The 17,001-nt window shown below is 38.9% G+C and overlaps 1 protein-coding gene across 1 annotated transcript in view; it reads left to right on the top strand.

Moving 5' to 3' along the window:
• Nucleotides 1-4,382: 4,382 nt before the first annotated feature.
• Nucleotides 4,383-17,001, top strand: part of LOC134296685 (uncharacterized) — a 209,397-nt gene continuing 196,778 nt past the window's right edge. The window contains exon 1 of the mRNA XM_062972212.1: nucleotides 4,383-4,514. The gene's annotated coding sequence lies outside the window, so the exon portion shown is untranslated. The remainder of the gene's footprint in view (nucleotides 4,515-17,001) is intronic.

The following is a 17,001-nucleotide window of genomic DNA, read 5'->3' as shown; positions in this document are numbered from 1 at the left end:
CTTCCTTTGTGTGTGTGTGTGCACTTGAAGTGTAAAGTTTTCATTTCTATGGTAAATGAAATGACCCCTCAAAATTCTCCTTTCCAGGAGACAATGAGTGATGGTAAGATTTATTTTTGCATCTCTTGAGAGTTTTTATTTTATATTTTCAGGACTCCTTTTTGTGCATATCTGTAAATGTACCAGAAAATATTATCATTTTTGCTTTGTTGCAATATTGGACAATTTGTTTTTTGTCTTTGTGATCAATTCTCCTGTCCTGTAATGCTTGTGTTTTGAAAAAGAAAAGATAGTTTCTATGGGTTTTATCCAAAAGCACAAAGTCAAAGGCAGTAAGCTCAATGGCGAAAAATAAATGTGGCATCTCAGTTTTGTGCTGAAGCTATCTCTTCTGGGAGTTGGAGAATCTTTTGTATGTATGTATCTGATATACTGTATTTTATCAGCATGGGATTCAAAGTGGTGGGCAATATTTTAAAAACACAGCTTAACAACATAGGTTAAAACAGCACGCACACACACACAATTTTTATCTTCTCAAACATGTGTATGTTTTACTGTGAGCCCTGTCTGCTGGGCCAAACAGAATAGAAGAATGCCATGACGTTTCTCATGCAAACTGTGTATATTTCATTGGGTAAGTGCCTCCATTGCTCAATTGCATCCTGACTCTGAAAGGTACAGCTCAGTCTGATTGCCTTGCCTATTTTGCCTTGCCTTGTTATTCGCTCACAGCTTTGCTTTAGCTTTTTTGCTTGGCTTGGTTTCTAGCACTAAATCTTTTTGGTTTTCCTTTTTTTTCTTGATTATTTTTATTTAGTGGGACTGGGAGTTGGAAAGTGCACGGTGGGTGCACATTTGGGAACTTGGGAGAAATGAAAGAGCATCTCTAGGTTGGATGGGTGTGCTTTTCTTTAAAAATAAGGTGGCTCCGAGCATTGAGTCACCCTTTAGCTTCTTTTCTTTTCTCCTCTCCTTATATTTTTCTCTTCCCTCCCTTCTTTCAGAAAAAACTTTTAAAAGATAATTAATAATAATAATTCCAGAAAACAGAAAAGCCTTGTTCTCAGAAAACTACTACCTACCTACCTACAATTACCACTAATGGCTATAATTTCATTCCTTTGCAAACAAGCTTTCTCTGTTGTTTATATGTGCTCTCTGCCTTTTTAAATTCATTTAATAATATAATAATAATAGTAATAATAGTAATAATAATAATAATAATAATAATAATAATAATAATAATAATAATTTGGCTGTTACCATCTAATAATAATAACAACAACAACAACAACAACAACAATAAATGATAGGCCTTTGCAGAAGTTTTCCGAAGCCAACAGAACCCATTGTCTCTCTTTAACTCCAACCTCCATCAGGATATAAATGATTATTCTAGTTAATACTATTCAAGAGAATTGTACCAGCAAAAACAAACAAAAAAAAAAACCCCACCAACTCAAGTTCTACTAGCCCTCCTCTATCAATCCTATCTTTTGCAATCTCTCTGCTTTCTCAATTTCAAATAATAATAATAATAATAATAATAATAATAATAATTTGACCACAAAGTAACAAGAACTTGAAGAAAAAATTGACCCACACTGCATAAAAGGAAGAAAGGCAAAGACTGCCAACATTAAAGATCATGCCAAGAAAACATCTGGCACCCTTATGAATGATGTGAATGCTGAACTTGCAACTGTTCAGATAGCAATAATAGAAGAAACCAATCAGCTTGTATACAGTACCGCAATGATTTTAACACAAGAACTGGGGATATAACAACTGAAACCTGCAAGAAAAATGAATGGAAAACCAAAATGGAAAATTGGGAGTTAAAAATCAAGATCCTATGATCAGATGCAAGCAATCTAAACTTAAGGATGTCAAAATAATTAATAACATGATTAAAAATATTGTCTAAATATCAGAGTGATTGTTCTACCAGAGTCTGAATCAACAGGTGGCTATGAAAAATGAAAAAGAAGAAAAAAAAACCAAGCTACAAATGCATTCTGGAAAGATCTGTGGGAAAAAGAAAAAGGTTAAAACAAAAAGCTGAAGGGATAAAAGGCTTTGAAAATAATTTTTGAGAAAAAATGAAAACCTTAGAAATAACAACAGAAATGATCACTGAAAGAGTCTAAAAAGTCAAGAACGGGATATCACCTGGCAATGATCAACTGCATGGGTTTGGTTTGAATATCTGATTAGCCTGGACTCAAAAATGACCAAACAATTCAATGAAATGCTCCAAACTAGAAACATCATCAAATGGATAACAACTGGGAAGATATACTTGATAGAGAAAGATCCAGCAAAGGAGATAATACCTGAAAACTACAGGCCAATAACGTATTTGCCTACAATGTTCAAACTGCTTTCAGGCATAATAACTGATCAAATCCAGAATCACTTGGAGGCAAATAACATCTTGCCAGTAGAACAAAAAGGCAATAAAAGAAGAAGTAGGGCCATGAAAGATCAGCTTCTGATTGACAAAATGATACTGGAGAATTGCAAAATCCTCAAAACAAACCTCTATACAACTTGGATTTATTACAAAAAAGCATTTGACACACTGCCACATAGTTGGATCATCAAATATCTGGATGTTATCAGAGTTTGTGAAAATATTAGAAAATTCACTGAAAATGCAATTAAACAATGGAAAACTGAGCTGTTCATTGGCAATGAAAGCTATGGAACTGTTAATATCAAAAGAGGAATTTTCCAGGGCGACTCACTGTCACCACTGTTGTTCATCATTGCAATGATCCCACTGTCAGTAATTCTACAGAAAACAAACCTGGGCTAGCAAACAGCAAGACATTCACCAAAAAATTCCCACTTGCTGTACATGGATGATTTAAAGATGTATGGAAAATCAGAAGCTGAAATCCAGTCACTGACTAACACAGTCAGAATCTTTAGCACCGATATCAATATGGAGTTTGGCCTTGACTAATGTGCCACACTGGCATTAAAGAAAGGGAAAATATCTCACAATGAGGGCATAGAGATGCCAAATGGACAAACGATTAAATCCAGTCAGCCTGAAGCCTATAAATATCTGGCAAATAAATAGCTGGACAAGCATGGAGCTGGACAAGCATGCTGGACAAGCATGAAAAATCTGGTCGTCAAAGAATATGTCCAAAGAGTCAGAAAAATTTTGAAGAGCAAATTAAATGGTGGAAATATGATCAAGGCAATCAACACCTGGCCCATCCTCATCATCAGATACACTGCTGGAATGTTTTATTTTATTTTTTTATTTTAATGTTTATTTATATTTATTCATTCAAATATACATACATTGCAAGTGTTTGTTGCATACAGTGCAATACTTTCATCTATTAGTCTTTCATAATAATTTCTCAGACAATGTATTTTCAATAAGGGGTCACAGTCTTCTATTTGAATAGTACAAATAAAATATTGTAAGTTCCAAATTAATATCCCTTTCCTCCCTGCCTTCAGTCTATTAGCTTCCTCTACGTACATTTTTAGATTAATTTTACATTGAGATATTGGATCATTGGTTGCCATTCATTAACAAAGTTCTCTAAAGGTTCTCCTCTTAAGTGTATCGTTATTTTGTCCATTATCAGCAACTCTGTAATATATTGTTCCAGTTCTGCTAAGGGAGGTACCTCTGAGGTTTTCCAATATCTAGCGTATACTATCCGAGCTGCCACTGTCACATAAAACAAAATTCTTCCGTATTTCCTTTCCAATTCTTCTTCAGGCATGTTCAAATGGTACATTTGTGGTGTCATTTTAAAATTTGTATTTAATATCTTTTCTAGATGTACATGAATCTGTTTTCAGTAGTTATTTACTTTGTTGCATGACCACAAGTGGTAAAATGTGCCTTTTTCTTTCCTACATTTCCAGCATTTATCAGTGCAATTGTACATCTTCGCTAATCTCTCTGGAGGGAGATATCACCGCAAGTGCATTTTGTAAATGTTTTCTTTTAGGTTTTGACATGCCGTGTACTTCATTCTTCCATTCCATGTTTTTTTCCCATTAGGCCAATTTTTATCTCTTGGCTGATGTTTTGAGCCCATCTAACCATTGAGTCCTTTACTTCTTCCTCTTCTGTGTGCCAAGTCAGTAAGTTTTTGTATATATAAGATATAAGTCCTTTTGGTTTCTGGAACATCGCCACATCAAACCATGTTTTTGCAGTCTGGAAACCCGAGGTTTTAAGTTGTTGTTTAATTTTTTCATGCAGTTGTCTATATAAAAGCCAATTGCATTGAAGGCCTGTTTGGTTCAGTTCTTCTAGGGATTTCATTTCTGAGTTTTCCAAATTGGTATGGACTGATTCCCTGTAAGTTAACAATTTCTCTTGTTCTCCTTTTTGTAGTGTGCCTCATGTGGGGACATCCACTCAGAGGCGGTTCAACCACCAGACCAACTAGGCAGTTGTCTGTGGCGCCATCTTGTTGGGGGCGCCATCGAGGCAACTCCTGTCTCCTGAGGCCTGCCCCCACAAGGTATTGAACTGCTTTTTCTGTTGATTTGTTGTAAAACATGATGCTTTAGTGTTTAATTTATAAAATCATAACCTAATTTGATGTTTAATAGGCTTTTCCTTAATCCCTCCTTATTATCAAACATTTTTGCTTATCCAAAGCTTTTATTTTTCAGTGATTGGTTTGGGGGGGTGGGGTGCCAAAATTCTGTTCGCCTACACTTGAAAAATACCTAGGGCCGGCTCTGCATCCACTCTGGTGTCTTTGTATATATTCTTTTTTTTTTGTATCTGTTCCAGGTGTTTAGAATTGGTCTTCGTATGTAATGATCATTAAATATGCCTGTTGGTTTGGCCTTTTGTATATCTAAATATGCATGCCATCCAAATGGGAGATTTATACCTTCTAAATCTAATAGCTCATTGTCTTCTCGGGTCACCCATTCTTTAATCCAATCCAAACAGCATGCATGAAAGTAGAGTTGTAAATTTGGAAGGGATACACCGCCTCTTGTTTTATCATCATTAAGTATCTTCATTTTTACTCTTGTTTTTTTCCCAGCCCAAATAAATTTTGAGATGACTTTTTGCCAAATTTTGAAGATTTTTTTCGTTGTTAATAATTGGCATGTTTTGAAACAAAAATAATATTTTTGGCAGTGTTGTCATTTTGATAGATGATATCCTCCCTAATAGAGAGAGCCCTCGTTAGTCCCATTCCGCTAGTTCTTTCTTTATTTCTCTCCACACCCTTTCATAATTATTTTTAAATAGTTCAGAATTTTTCTTTGTAATATATATTCCTAAGTATTTGGCTTTCTGTACAATATTATATTCTGTGTTTTCTTTTAGTTCTTGTTTTTTTTATTCTGCGAGGTTCTTTATTAAAAACTGACTTTTCTCTTTGTTTACCTTTAACTCGGCTAATTCCGAGAAGTTCGTTAGGATATTAATTAATTCTTTCTTTGAGTCATTGGGGTTTTCCAGAGTCAGGACAATATCATCGGTGAAGGCGCGAATCTTGTATTCTTTTCCTGCTGCCCAAACACCTTTTATCTCCTTGTTTCCATTTATTTGTTTTATAAGCATATCTATGCACATAATAAACAGGAGTGGTGATAGTGGACAACCTTGCCTGGTGCCATGTCTTATTCTGATTGTGTTTTCTCCCATTGATTATTAACTGTGCATATTGATCTTTGTATATAGTTCTTATTGTTTTTATATATTGATCTCCCATATCATGTGCTTGCAGAGCTTCCATCATAAAATCCCAGCTTAAGCTGTCAAACACTTTTTCTATGTCTAAAAAGAGTATCGCTAGTTTCCTGCTGGGATGTTTATCAAATAATTCAATTATATCAATAAGACATCTTGTATTCTATTCAGCAAAAAGCTGGCTTGGTCTTTTGAGATTTTTTTAAAGGATATTTTTCAATCTGTTTGCCAGGATAGACATAAAGAGTTTGTAGTCTGCGTTCAGAAGTGATGTAGGTCTGTAATTCTTTGGTTTTAGAGGGTCTCTATCTTCCTGTCACAGACAGAACGCCACCAAATAAGGTTCAACACAGTTTATTAAAGTTACAGAACCAAAAATGCCCGTAAGAAACAAAAGGGCTAGGCAAACACTTGCCTTCGATATGAAAAGATACAAAAAGACTTTGCTGGAACTAAAAAACGGTTCAAAAGATAAACCGGATTAAACAGGAGTTTAATCCGGGTTAAATCAAAAATGCTTACTTCAGCCTGGCACTTTAAACAAACAAAAGTTAATAAACAAAGATTCAATGAAACACAAATAACTGGCAGCAGATTCCTCTCTGCTACTCAAAAGCTACGATTGAGTAACTAAGTTGTTACTCCTCCGTGCAACGAGCGAACTCCGGGTCCAAACACATCAATCAGGGTAGCAGCGGTCAGCAGGGTCCCAATCCGGTCCAAGGTCGAAAGCCAGGTACAGACGTCTTTGGTTCACCAGTTCCACCGATAGCCACAGAAGGGATAGTCCGAAGTCGAAGTCAGTCAGTCAGTCCAGCGTCAATCCAGAGTAGGCAATTAATGTCCGTCAAAAAGACGACGGAGGTCCAAGCTATCAAGATTAAACACAAGTTGCACAGGAAAAGCCCACACAGTTCCTCCCGCCGTCTATACCCAGTGTCCTTGGTAACTTACGTATACAGCAAACGAATCACACCCGTCTTCAGGAAGTTCCCAACAAGAGCCCAAGCGTTCGTCCAGATTACCTTGCCCAACGCAATTAGCCCTGGATTCTAAACCCCATTTTATGCCAGTTCACAACTCCTCATCGCTATCAGCTGTCACCCTAATTCCAGGTGCCTCATCATCATCATCCTCATCAGAGCTAAAACACCTTTGACTACGCCCCACAGCATCCCCAGCTGTGGATCCTGTTCCATCCCTCCAACTCGTCCACGGGTCCGATCCTGCAACCCGCCAGTCGCCTCCCACACTATCATTGCCGGTGACACCCAAATCTTCCCTCACACGAGTCCATTCCATGTCATCCTCCTCAGAACTAACCATCTCTTCGTCCATTCCCTCGGTAAAACCCTCAAAGGAGTCTTCGTCCGTTGGTTCTGCAAATAAGTCCCGCAGCCGTTTCCTTTCTCGCTCCTCAAGAGAGTCTGACTCTCGAGGAGTCTTACAACCACGTCTCCCAGTATCGGAGCCATAAGGCTCAACCATAACACTTCCTTTGGTATTAGTGTTATGTATGCATCTTTCCATGATTTGGGTATTTTCCCTTCTTTTAGCGAGTTCACAATAGCTTGTAGCAGTTTAGTTAAGTTCTCCTGAAATACTTTATAATATTTTGCTGTGAGGCCATCGGGTCCCGGAGCTTTGTTTGTTTTGGCAGATTGTATTGCCTCTTCTATTTCCTTGGTGCTGATTGTTCAGTTTAAACTTCTTCTATCTTCTTCTGTTAATCTATTTATCTTTAATCCATCCAGATACTTTTAGATTTCTTCCTTGTTAGTTGTTTTGTTTTTGTATAGATTTGTGTAGTATTATTCAAATATTTTCTTTATCTGTGGGATAAGGGTTTTTGATGTTAGAAACATATCTATTCTTGACAGGGATGAGTGTGCTTCTGAGTAAAATGTGAATCCCTTCTGATTCCCATATAGGTGTCTCCAGCCATCAACCACTCCTGTTGTTTTCATTAAAATATTAAAGGCTATGGACAATTTCCTTTGATCTTGTTTGATCTTCCTTCCAGATTGTCTGTCTATTTGTGGGTTCTGGACTCCGTTCCAATCTCCCAGCAAGATAATTTCTTCATAGTCCATGTCTAATATTGATTTTTCCAATCTCTTATAGAATTTTTCTTTGGCTTTGTGTGGTTCATACACTCCAACCAGTAAGATTTTTTGATTTTGCCAGGTGATGTCTACTGCCAATTGGTGTCCAGATTCATCTTTAAAGATTTCTTGTGCTGGTATATTATCTCTTATGTAGATTGTAATACCTCTTTTCTTTTCGTCTGCTAGCGAGTAAAAATGTTTACCTAGTCTTTTATTCTGCATCAAATAATTTTTCCCTTTCTTGACTCTCACTTCTTCATAGAATCATAGAATCATAGAATCATAGAATAGTAGAGTTGGAAGAGACCTCATGGGCCATCTAGTCCAACCCCCCGCTAAGAAGCAGGAAATCACATTCAAAGCACCCCCGACAGATGGCCATCCAGCCTCTGCTTAAAAGCCTCCAAAGAAGGAGCCTCCACCACAGTCTGGGGGAGAGAGTTCCACTGCCGAACAGCCCTCACAGTGAGGAAGTTCTTCCTGATGTTCAGGTGGAATCTCCTTTCCTGTAGTTTGAAGCCATTGTTCCGTGTCCTAGTCTGCAGGGCAGCAGAAAACAAGCTTGCTCCCTCCTCCCTATGACTTCCCCTCACGTATTTGTACATGGCTATCATGTCTCCTCTCAGCCTTCTCTTCTGCAAGGCAGATGATATCAAGTTTTTGCTTGCTTAAGAAGTGGTATATTTTCCTCCTTTTTTTCTGGTGTAGACATACCTTTTATATTCCAAGATAATATTTTTAAGTCTGCTGTGATTGTTTTATTCAGATATATTCAGAGTAGCCATATTTGCTGTTGCTAATGTAAAATCCTGTCTCTCTTTATGCTGCATGTGCATAGGTCGGCTTTCATTCATTTTCTCATTTTCTTTCTTTGGTGTCATTTTTTTGCCTTGTATTTCTACAGGTGTCATTCTCTTCTGTCCTCCCACTGCTCCTTCTGGTTCTTCTGGTATTTCCCCTTCCGGTGGTAGGTCTCCTTTTTGCGTGTCTTCTTTTCCAAGTTTCCTCATAAATTCCTTTGCCTCATCTACTGAGTTAATTACAAACCATTTAGTCTGGTATCGAAAGCTTAATCCTTGAAGCCTGGCCCATTTGTATTGAATGGCTTGTTCCCTTAGAAAAGAAGTGAAGAAATAGTACTCTCTCCTCTTTTGCAGGATTCTTATAGGTATATCTCTGTATATTGTTACTCTCTGTCCATTAATTGTTATTTCATTCCTCGCACTATATTGTAATATGGCCTCTTTTGTTGATTTCTTCACACAGGTTATTACAATGTCTCTTGGTAAAGTAGATTTCCTGTTCTTTATGGAACCTATGCAACTTATCTTGTCTATTTCCCAGTCCATTTTCTGGTCTTCTAGGTTTAGGATTTTTGCAAGTATTGAGATGAAGGTTTGCCTTAGCTTTTCTTCGCGTTCCTCTCTTAGGCCTCTTATTTTTAGGGAGTTCTCCCTCATTTTCATTTCTTTCATCCATCTTTTCTTTTTCCCAATGTAGATTTCCTTGTAGTTCTACAAAATCTGATTCCACCTGAATTACTTTAGTTGTAGCGCTCCTTGCTTCTTCAAGTGTTTTAATTGAATCTTTAAGGTCCTTAATCTCTTTTTTATAATCTGCCCTCATTTCTGCATGGAGATCTTGCATCTCTCTCTTAAGGTGTGATTTCATCTCCCTTTGTTCGAACCTCAGCTTCCTTATTTTTTCCAAAAGCACATTTTGTTCTTGTTTTGGGGTGACACTTAAAGTTGTTTGTCTTAATTCTGGTGTGGAAGTTCTTGACTCTTTATTTTGTTTAGTCAGCTGTTGGGCAGCCATTCTAGTTTTCTGTCTTGTGTCCATTCACTTAATCTTTAGCTTTAAAGAATTATGCCCTAGGGCAAATAGATTTTGTTGGTGTTACCTGTGTAGCTTTTCCTTTTTTAATTCCCTTTCCCTTTTCTTTTCTTTTCCCTTCTTTTCCTTTCCCTTTTTCTTTTCACTCATGTCACCTATCTCTTCTTAGTCCAGTCCGTGTTTTCCACTTCTCTTTCACTCCCTGCACCTCTTGTCTCCCCGTTCTCTCTGCTCTCAATTCTTTCTCTTCCACAAATCAACTTCCTTTTCACCTCTTATCCTTCTCTTTATCCCTCTAACTCTCTCTATCTTCTGTCTTCGCTCTCTTTTTTTCTACTCTCTTTCTCTATATTTGTATAATCTCAAATTAAGTTACAGGCTGCACTTTCACCCTCCAGTCCAGTCCAGGTTTTTTAAAGTCTCGTCTGTGTTTTCCACTTCTCTTTCACACCCTACTTCTACCCCCTCTTTCTTCTCTATCCCTCTCCACTTTTCCTCTCCTGCTTCCCCGCGCACCAACTGTATGCCGAAGATCCCCCTTCTGCTCTCACCGTCTCCTCCTGTCCCCATGTACTGCTGAGTACGCCAAGTCTCCTGTTGTCTGTGCCTTGCCACACCTCTCCCTGCCATTACACACCACCTCACACCGGCAATGTGTGCCGAGACTCTCCCCGCTGTCGCTCACTGCCGCCGCCGCACACTGGCAATGTGTACTGAGATTCTCCCTGCTGTCGCACACTGCCGCACACTGACAATGTGTGTCAAGTCACCAGAAGTCACTCCTCCTACTCCTCCTCCTCTTTGGCCCCCTTGCTGTGTCGCCATGCACCAAAAATGTGCACCGAAGGTAGCCAGGGCTTTTGTGCTGCTCCTTTTCTCTCCTTTGTCTCTTGCCTGCTCAGCCTCCCTGCAGGTCTCTTTAGCAGATCTTTTCCAAGCCTCTGATCTTTGATTATCTCTCAAGTTTCTCTGGGGGTGCTGATGCCCCCTCAATCAGCTAATGGAATACAGCAGTCAGGGCTCTAAATCAGCAATTTGATGGAATAAAGTCTTATTTCTTACTAATCTTAAATCGTGTGTTATGGCTTTCACTCCTCTCTGTTTCAGTTTTACTCTTTGAGGTAGACTGCCACCATTTTAAGCTTTCCCAAGTTCTTTCAGTTCAGATCTTCCTGTGATCCAGTGTAATCTTCACAGACGGTTAGCTTTCTAATTGTATTTTTCCTCTATTTTGTAATTTCAGCTTTCATTTATTTCATGTATGCTAGTATTCCCTTAGTAGTAAGTATATTCTGGCAGATACTTTTGGAACTTTTGGATCTCTCCTCTCTGCTCCTCTATATGTATTCTGCAGAGATTCTGTTAGTATTCTGCCTAATAAACTTTAGATATTATAATTATATATGGGTCAATGTCTCACCCAACTCTTGATAAATCTTTTTGCAACAAACCAGAGTCTGATCTAGTCCTTTAAAATTCCTCAGCAAAGAAAGTGCTGGGGTTTAGCCAGCTGCATAACAAGGCTGATGGCTGCTGCCCGCGGTTGGTAAAAGTTGGAAATTCTCACCACTGAAGGAGAGACAAGAGTCTATAAGGCCCCAAATTCAAACCTCCTTTTCCCAGGAGGTTGTTGGAGATCCTCCAAACCTTGGGAGTCTCCTCAAACCTTGATTGCAATGAAATCTCTCTGGAGTCCCGGAAAGTTTCACCTTCTTTCTGCCATCACACTGCTGGAATTTTGAACTGGATGCAAGCAGAGCTGGATGATCTGGACAGAAAAACAAGGAAACTGATGACAATCCACTGCTCATTACATCCATGTAGTGATGCTGAAAGGCCTTATCTGCCCAGAAAATGAGGAGGGAGAGGGCTTCTGCAAGTGAAACAGATGGTAGAAGAAGAGAAACATTGATTGGCAGATTATGTGAGAGAAAGTCAAGAACTAACATTGATGGAAATCAGTAACAGAAAACTGCTTAAAGTGCAAAAGACAAAGAGTGAATACTTTAAAAATACAATGAAGAACAGAAGAGAAAACTGGCAAAAGAAAGTTCTCCATGGATAGTTCCTGGGAAAAATTGAGAGCAAAACTGACAAGGAAAAAACTTGGATGTGGCTCACAAATGGAACTTTGAAAAAGGAGACGGGGGCCGGATCCTTGCAGTCCAAGAACAAGCAGTTAGAACAAATACTATCAAAGCCAGAGTTGAAAAGTTGGCTACAGATTCCAAGTGCAGACTCTGCAAAGAAACAGATGAAACAATAGATCCTGCAAGAAGATCGTGCAGACTGACTACAAGCAGAGGCATAATACCATAGCTCAGATTATCTATTGGAACTTGTGCCACAAATACCATCTGCCTGTGAAAAAGAACTGGTGGAATCACAAGCCTGAAAATGTTACAGAAAATGAACATGTAAAACTACACTGGGACTTCTGAATTCAGACGGACAGAGTTTTGGAGCACAATACTCCTGACCTCATGATTGTGGAAAAAACAAAGCATGGATCATTGATGTTGCAATCTCAGGCAACAGCAGAATCGACAAGAAGCAACTGGAAAAGTTTACACAATATAAGGATTTAAAGATCGAACTGCAAAGACTCTGGCACAAGCTAGTAAAAGTGGTCCTAGTGGTAAATGACACACTGGGTGCAGTGCCTAAAGATCTTGGCCAGCACTTGAAAACAATTGGTGCTGACAATTGGCAAAATTTGCCAGTTTGTCAGCTGCAAACTTCACATAGTCCTAGATACTAGGGAAGTGTCTGACGTGTGATCCAACACAAAAGCGAGCATAGTGATCTTGTTTGCTAATGTATTAATCTTGCTGTGTAACTAATAATAATAATTTGTCTGTTGTGGAAGTGCATCTTTGACATTTGGCAGAAAGGAATAGTGCCTTGCTGTTGCTCCTGGAGAAGTCACAAGGTGGGGCCAGTGAAGGATACCTTTTTGGGATTTTTTAAAAGAATATATTATTTCTGGAAAGAAAACATTCCTAAAAATCAGCGGATGACCCAAACATTATAAAACTTGGTACGCCAGCAGTGGTAGTTGTGTCCTCCTTGTGTGGCTAATTTCATTCCTACAGCCTTGAAAATGATGGGAAGGGGAGCCCATGAAGCCTTTCTTTGCCATCAATGGGCCGGATCTAGCTGCATTTTTGGATGCAAACTGAAAATGGCTATTTGGCTGGCCAACCATTTTCGAGAGGCATGCGAAAATGGACCCCCTCCCTCAAAATTCAGGTAGTAGAAACAGATCAAGGTTCAGCTGAAATGCGCAAGCCTAATATGTAACTTCAAATCACCTTTTTACTCATGGTAAATCTATGGATTCCATAGGGTTCTCTTAGCCAATAAAAAAGGTGCTTGTGCCAGTTTCTTCCTTTGAAATCTAGCCTACAGCACCTGGTACTTTGGCTACATAATGAGAAGACAGGAAAGCTTGGAGAAGACAATGATGCTGGGGAAAATAGAAGGAAAAAGGAAGAGGGGCCGACCAAAGGCAAGATGAATGGATGGTATCCTTGAAGTGACTGGCTTGACCTTGAAGGAGCTAGGGATAGCCACGGCTGACAGGGAGCTCTGGCATGAGCTGGTCCATGAGATCACAAAGAGTCAGAAGTGACCAAATGAATAAACACCTGGTATTCATTAATAGTCTACCATCTAAGTACTAACTATAGCTGATCCTGCTTTGCTTCCAAGATAAATCATGATCTGGTGCCTGTAGAAAATTTAGGTCTGCCATATCATTCTAATAAACAAATTGCCTCCCTAAATACAAGGTGTTTCTCTACCAGGAAAAAAAAAACATCAGGGAGAGGGGTAACCAGATCTTATGAGAAAGGGACATCTTGGATGCAGCCACTGAATGCACTCAACATGTTGTCTTGCCATGTCATTATAGCCAATCTCAACTAGCATATCATCGATGATAAGAGATTTTTCTTCCTATTCTTAAAACATCTTTGTTTCCTTGACTTTTTATGTTGGATAAGTGAGACTGTACTGTATATTTATAATCTTATATTATCTGCTTAGATAATATATGAGGCCTCTTCTACACAGCTGTATAAAATGCACGCTGAAGTGGATTATATGGCAGCGTGGAGTCAAGATAATGCAGTTCAAAGCAGATAATATAAGATTATAAATGGGTTATATAGCTGTGTGGAAGGGCCTTGAGTCTACACTGCCATATAATCCAATGAAAATAAGATAATCTGTATTTTATAGGCAGTGTGGAAGAGGCCTAAGTGAGACCTAACTCTGCCTGTCCCCAGGGCTGAGTTAAGTTGCTAGGAGACCAAGTGGGCGGAGCATAGCCTTCTAACTGGCAGCAATTGGATAAAAACAATTATTCCTCCCCCTCTAATTAGGACTTTATTTTTTCTTTTCTTTTTGTTGTCGGCACCTAGGGGCAAGGATTGTGGGTTGTGTTGCCAATTTTTTGTGTGTTTGGTCATGTAGTTGCGTTGTTGTGCATCTTTGCCAGTTTTTTCGGTTTTGTGGCTCCAGATTGTGTTTTTGTGGTGTGGTTGTGTTGTAAGAACTGTGAGGCAAGGCTTTTGCATTGTGTTGCCAAGTTTCATATTTCTGGGGCATTTAGTTTTGTTGTTATAGTCACGGCGCAAACAACTTTACCCTTTTATATATATAGATGGCACATATGGTCCCTGCATATGTGTTTGTATGTGTGTGTAAGTGTGTGTGTGTGTGTGTATATATATATATTATACATACACATACACACAATGTCGAGAATATATGGCAAGTTAGATAGATAGGTAGGGAGCCACGGCAAGATGGCGGTTCTTATGGGCTGTATGGCCATGTTCCAGAAGCATTCTCTCCTGACGTTTCGCCTGCATCTATGGCAGGCACTCTCAGTGGTTGCGAGGTCTGTTGGAAACAAGGTAAGTGGGGTTTATATATCTGTGGAATGTCCAGGGTGGGAAAAATAACTCTTGTCTAAGGCAGGTGTGAATGTTGCAATTGGCCACCTTGATTAGCATTAAATAGCCTTGCAGCTTCAAAGCTTGGCTGTAAGGCATTCCCTCCTTGTAGAAAGGGAGCACAGGGGAAGGAGGGAGGGAGAAGAGGGAGGGCCCGGCAGCGGCGGCGGGAAACAAAGGGCTGAGCCCACTGCTGCTGCTGCTTCTGCTGCTGCTTCTGGGCGTTGGAGGGCAGAAAAAAGAGAGAGGTGCCCTGGGGCAAGGCACAAAGAGGGTGGGGGAGCCAGGGTGGAAGGGTGGGAGGCCGGCGCTGCGCCCTTCCAGGCTTCGCCGGCTCTTGCGCTTCCGCGACCGCGTAGTTGGCGTATGCCTTGAGCTGTCCTTGTATGGATTCCTAGGAATTGTAGTTTGGTGAGGCACCAGCACTCTTTGACAGAAAAGGCTAAATACCTTCTTACAGTTTCCATGATTCCATAACATTGAGCCAGGGCAGTTAAAGTGGTGTGAAACTGCATTAACTCTACACATCCTGGGATGTGGTAACAGGGTTGGTGTTTGTTTGGATCAGTGCAGCTGTGTGCTTTCAATCTATTACAACAATACTTAAGCAAAACTGTCTCAAGATTTTATTGTTAATATTTGTTCAGGTAAGGATATACTTGTATCTTCCTTTGAGATAATTGGTTTCTATGACTGAGTGGGGATTTGAACCCTCGTCTTCAGAGTTGTAATCCAGCACTCAAACCTCTAAACTACACTGATTCACTGCCTGTCTTTTTGGGTACTGATTAGCTTCTTTGGAAATGGTCCAGAATTTTCTTGAAGCCTCAAATACTGTTTCATTATATATATATATATATTTTCACAGATCCTTTATCTATCCTAAAACATTTCAGCTTGTATCTCTGAAAGCTTCCATAGCTGTACCTATGAAAGCACTAATACCCTTCTAAACTGCATACAACTCTCCAAGGTAATTGAAAATAAAGCTATAGGCATTTGTTGATTTCCTGATTGTAGTCATGCTAGTCAACAAAGACATACTGGAGATTTCAGAAAATGAAGCAAAACAATCTTTTGCCACAGATTCAAGGTGAAGCATGAAGTCAATTACAAAACAGAGGAAGAACTCAATCATAATAAATGGATTGGGTTCCAAGGCAACCATGTTTTCTAAGAACAGGCCTATTGTTCCCAGAGAACATGTACTTCTATTTGGATTGCAGTCATTATATATACTATATTTAACAACTGATATCTGCTTGGAAATGCATCACATAACAAATGTTAAATCTTTACATTTCACATTTCCCCCTGATTATTAGATCATTACACTCAGTGTAAACCAATTTAAGTTTGTATTAGCAATGACTGGTGATAGTCCCTGACCTTTGACCTTCAGGTTAATGAAAAGCTCCTGTGTGTAATTGCTGTGTCTTAAGATTGCACTTTGCTGTGCAATCTTTATTGCTGTAAAATGCCATTTAAAGTTTTGTTTTACATGAACAAGTTGAAGAACATTATTTCTGCAGTGAGTAATAATTATCTGCCTCCTGGCTGAAAATATATGCAGCGGATAAATTGTGTTTATCTAGTAGCCTTTGTTTGTAAGACAAGTTAATTAAAAGAGGAATGTCGAAAAATATGTCTGCCCACTGGGTGTTGATAGAGCAATATTATTTTTCAAGAAAATATTCTGCACAAACATCCTTTTGTTTTTTATAGATAGGGATGAACACAAGGTAGGTCTTATGCTTCTACCTAGAGAATTATACAGAAAAGGGGAAAGGAGATAAAGGAAATATCTATCGTACTCCACCTCTCTTCCCAAAATAAATGTTATATTTCATCTCAGGAAATAAAGAGCTTTTTCAAATGAGTGGAAGGACAAAAGAACAAGAGGGTGGTAGTCACAAATATAAATTACAACTTATTTGACAAATCTTTTCCATCATTTATAATATAGAGAAGGATAGGTGAAGTTGGCTACATTGGGACAAAATGGATCAGGTGACTTGAGATGGCTGGAATCATGAAAATGAAAGAGCCATCAGGACAGGAAATGCTGAACCTATCAGGATGTTGGATTGATAAAGGAGATTCTGACAGTGTAAAACGTAAGTAATAATTAGATACGTCAGCTAAAAGGTTGAGCACAGTTTAAAAGTCTCAAGCAGATGGTTGTATTGACCATTCCACCATTAGGGGTTTCATATTTTCTTTTCTGAAAGTTGTTGAGAAGCCAAAAATGAAGAGGAAAAAGAGCTTCAGTATCACTTCTTGTATTCATAAATAGAGATGTCTGAAGGAATAATTTCTAGCAAGTAGCTTTTATCTAATTCTGTTTCATTTGTTGTAAATAAGATGAACTACAAATAAAATG

This window comes from Anolis carolinensis, chromosome 2 (assembly GCF_035594765.1).
Source record: "Anolis carolinensis isolate JA03-04 chromosome 2, rAnoCar3.1.pri, whole genome shotgun sequence".
Taxonomy (NCBI): Eukaryota; Metazoa; Chordata; class Lepidosauria; order Squamata; family Dactyloidae; genus Anolis; species Anolis carolinensis.
This window is presented reverse-complemented; position numbering and strand designations above follow the sequence as displayed.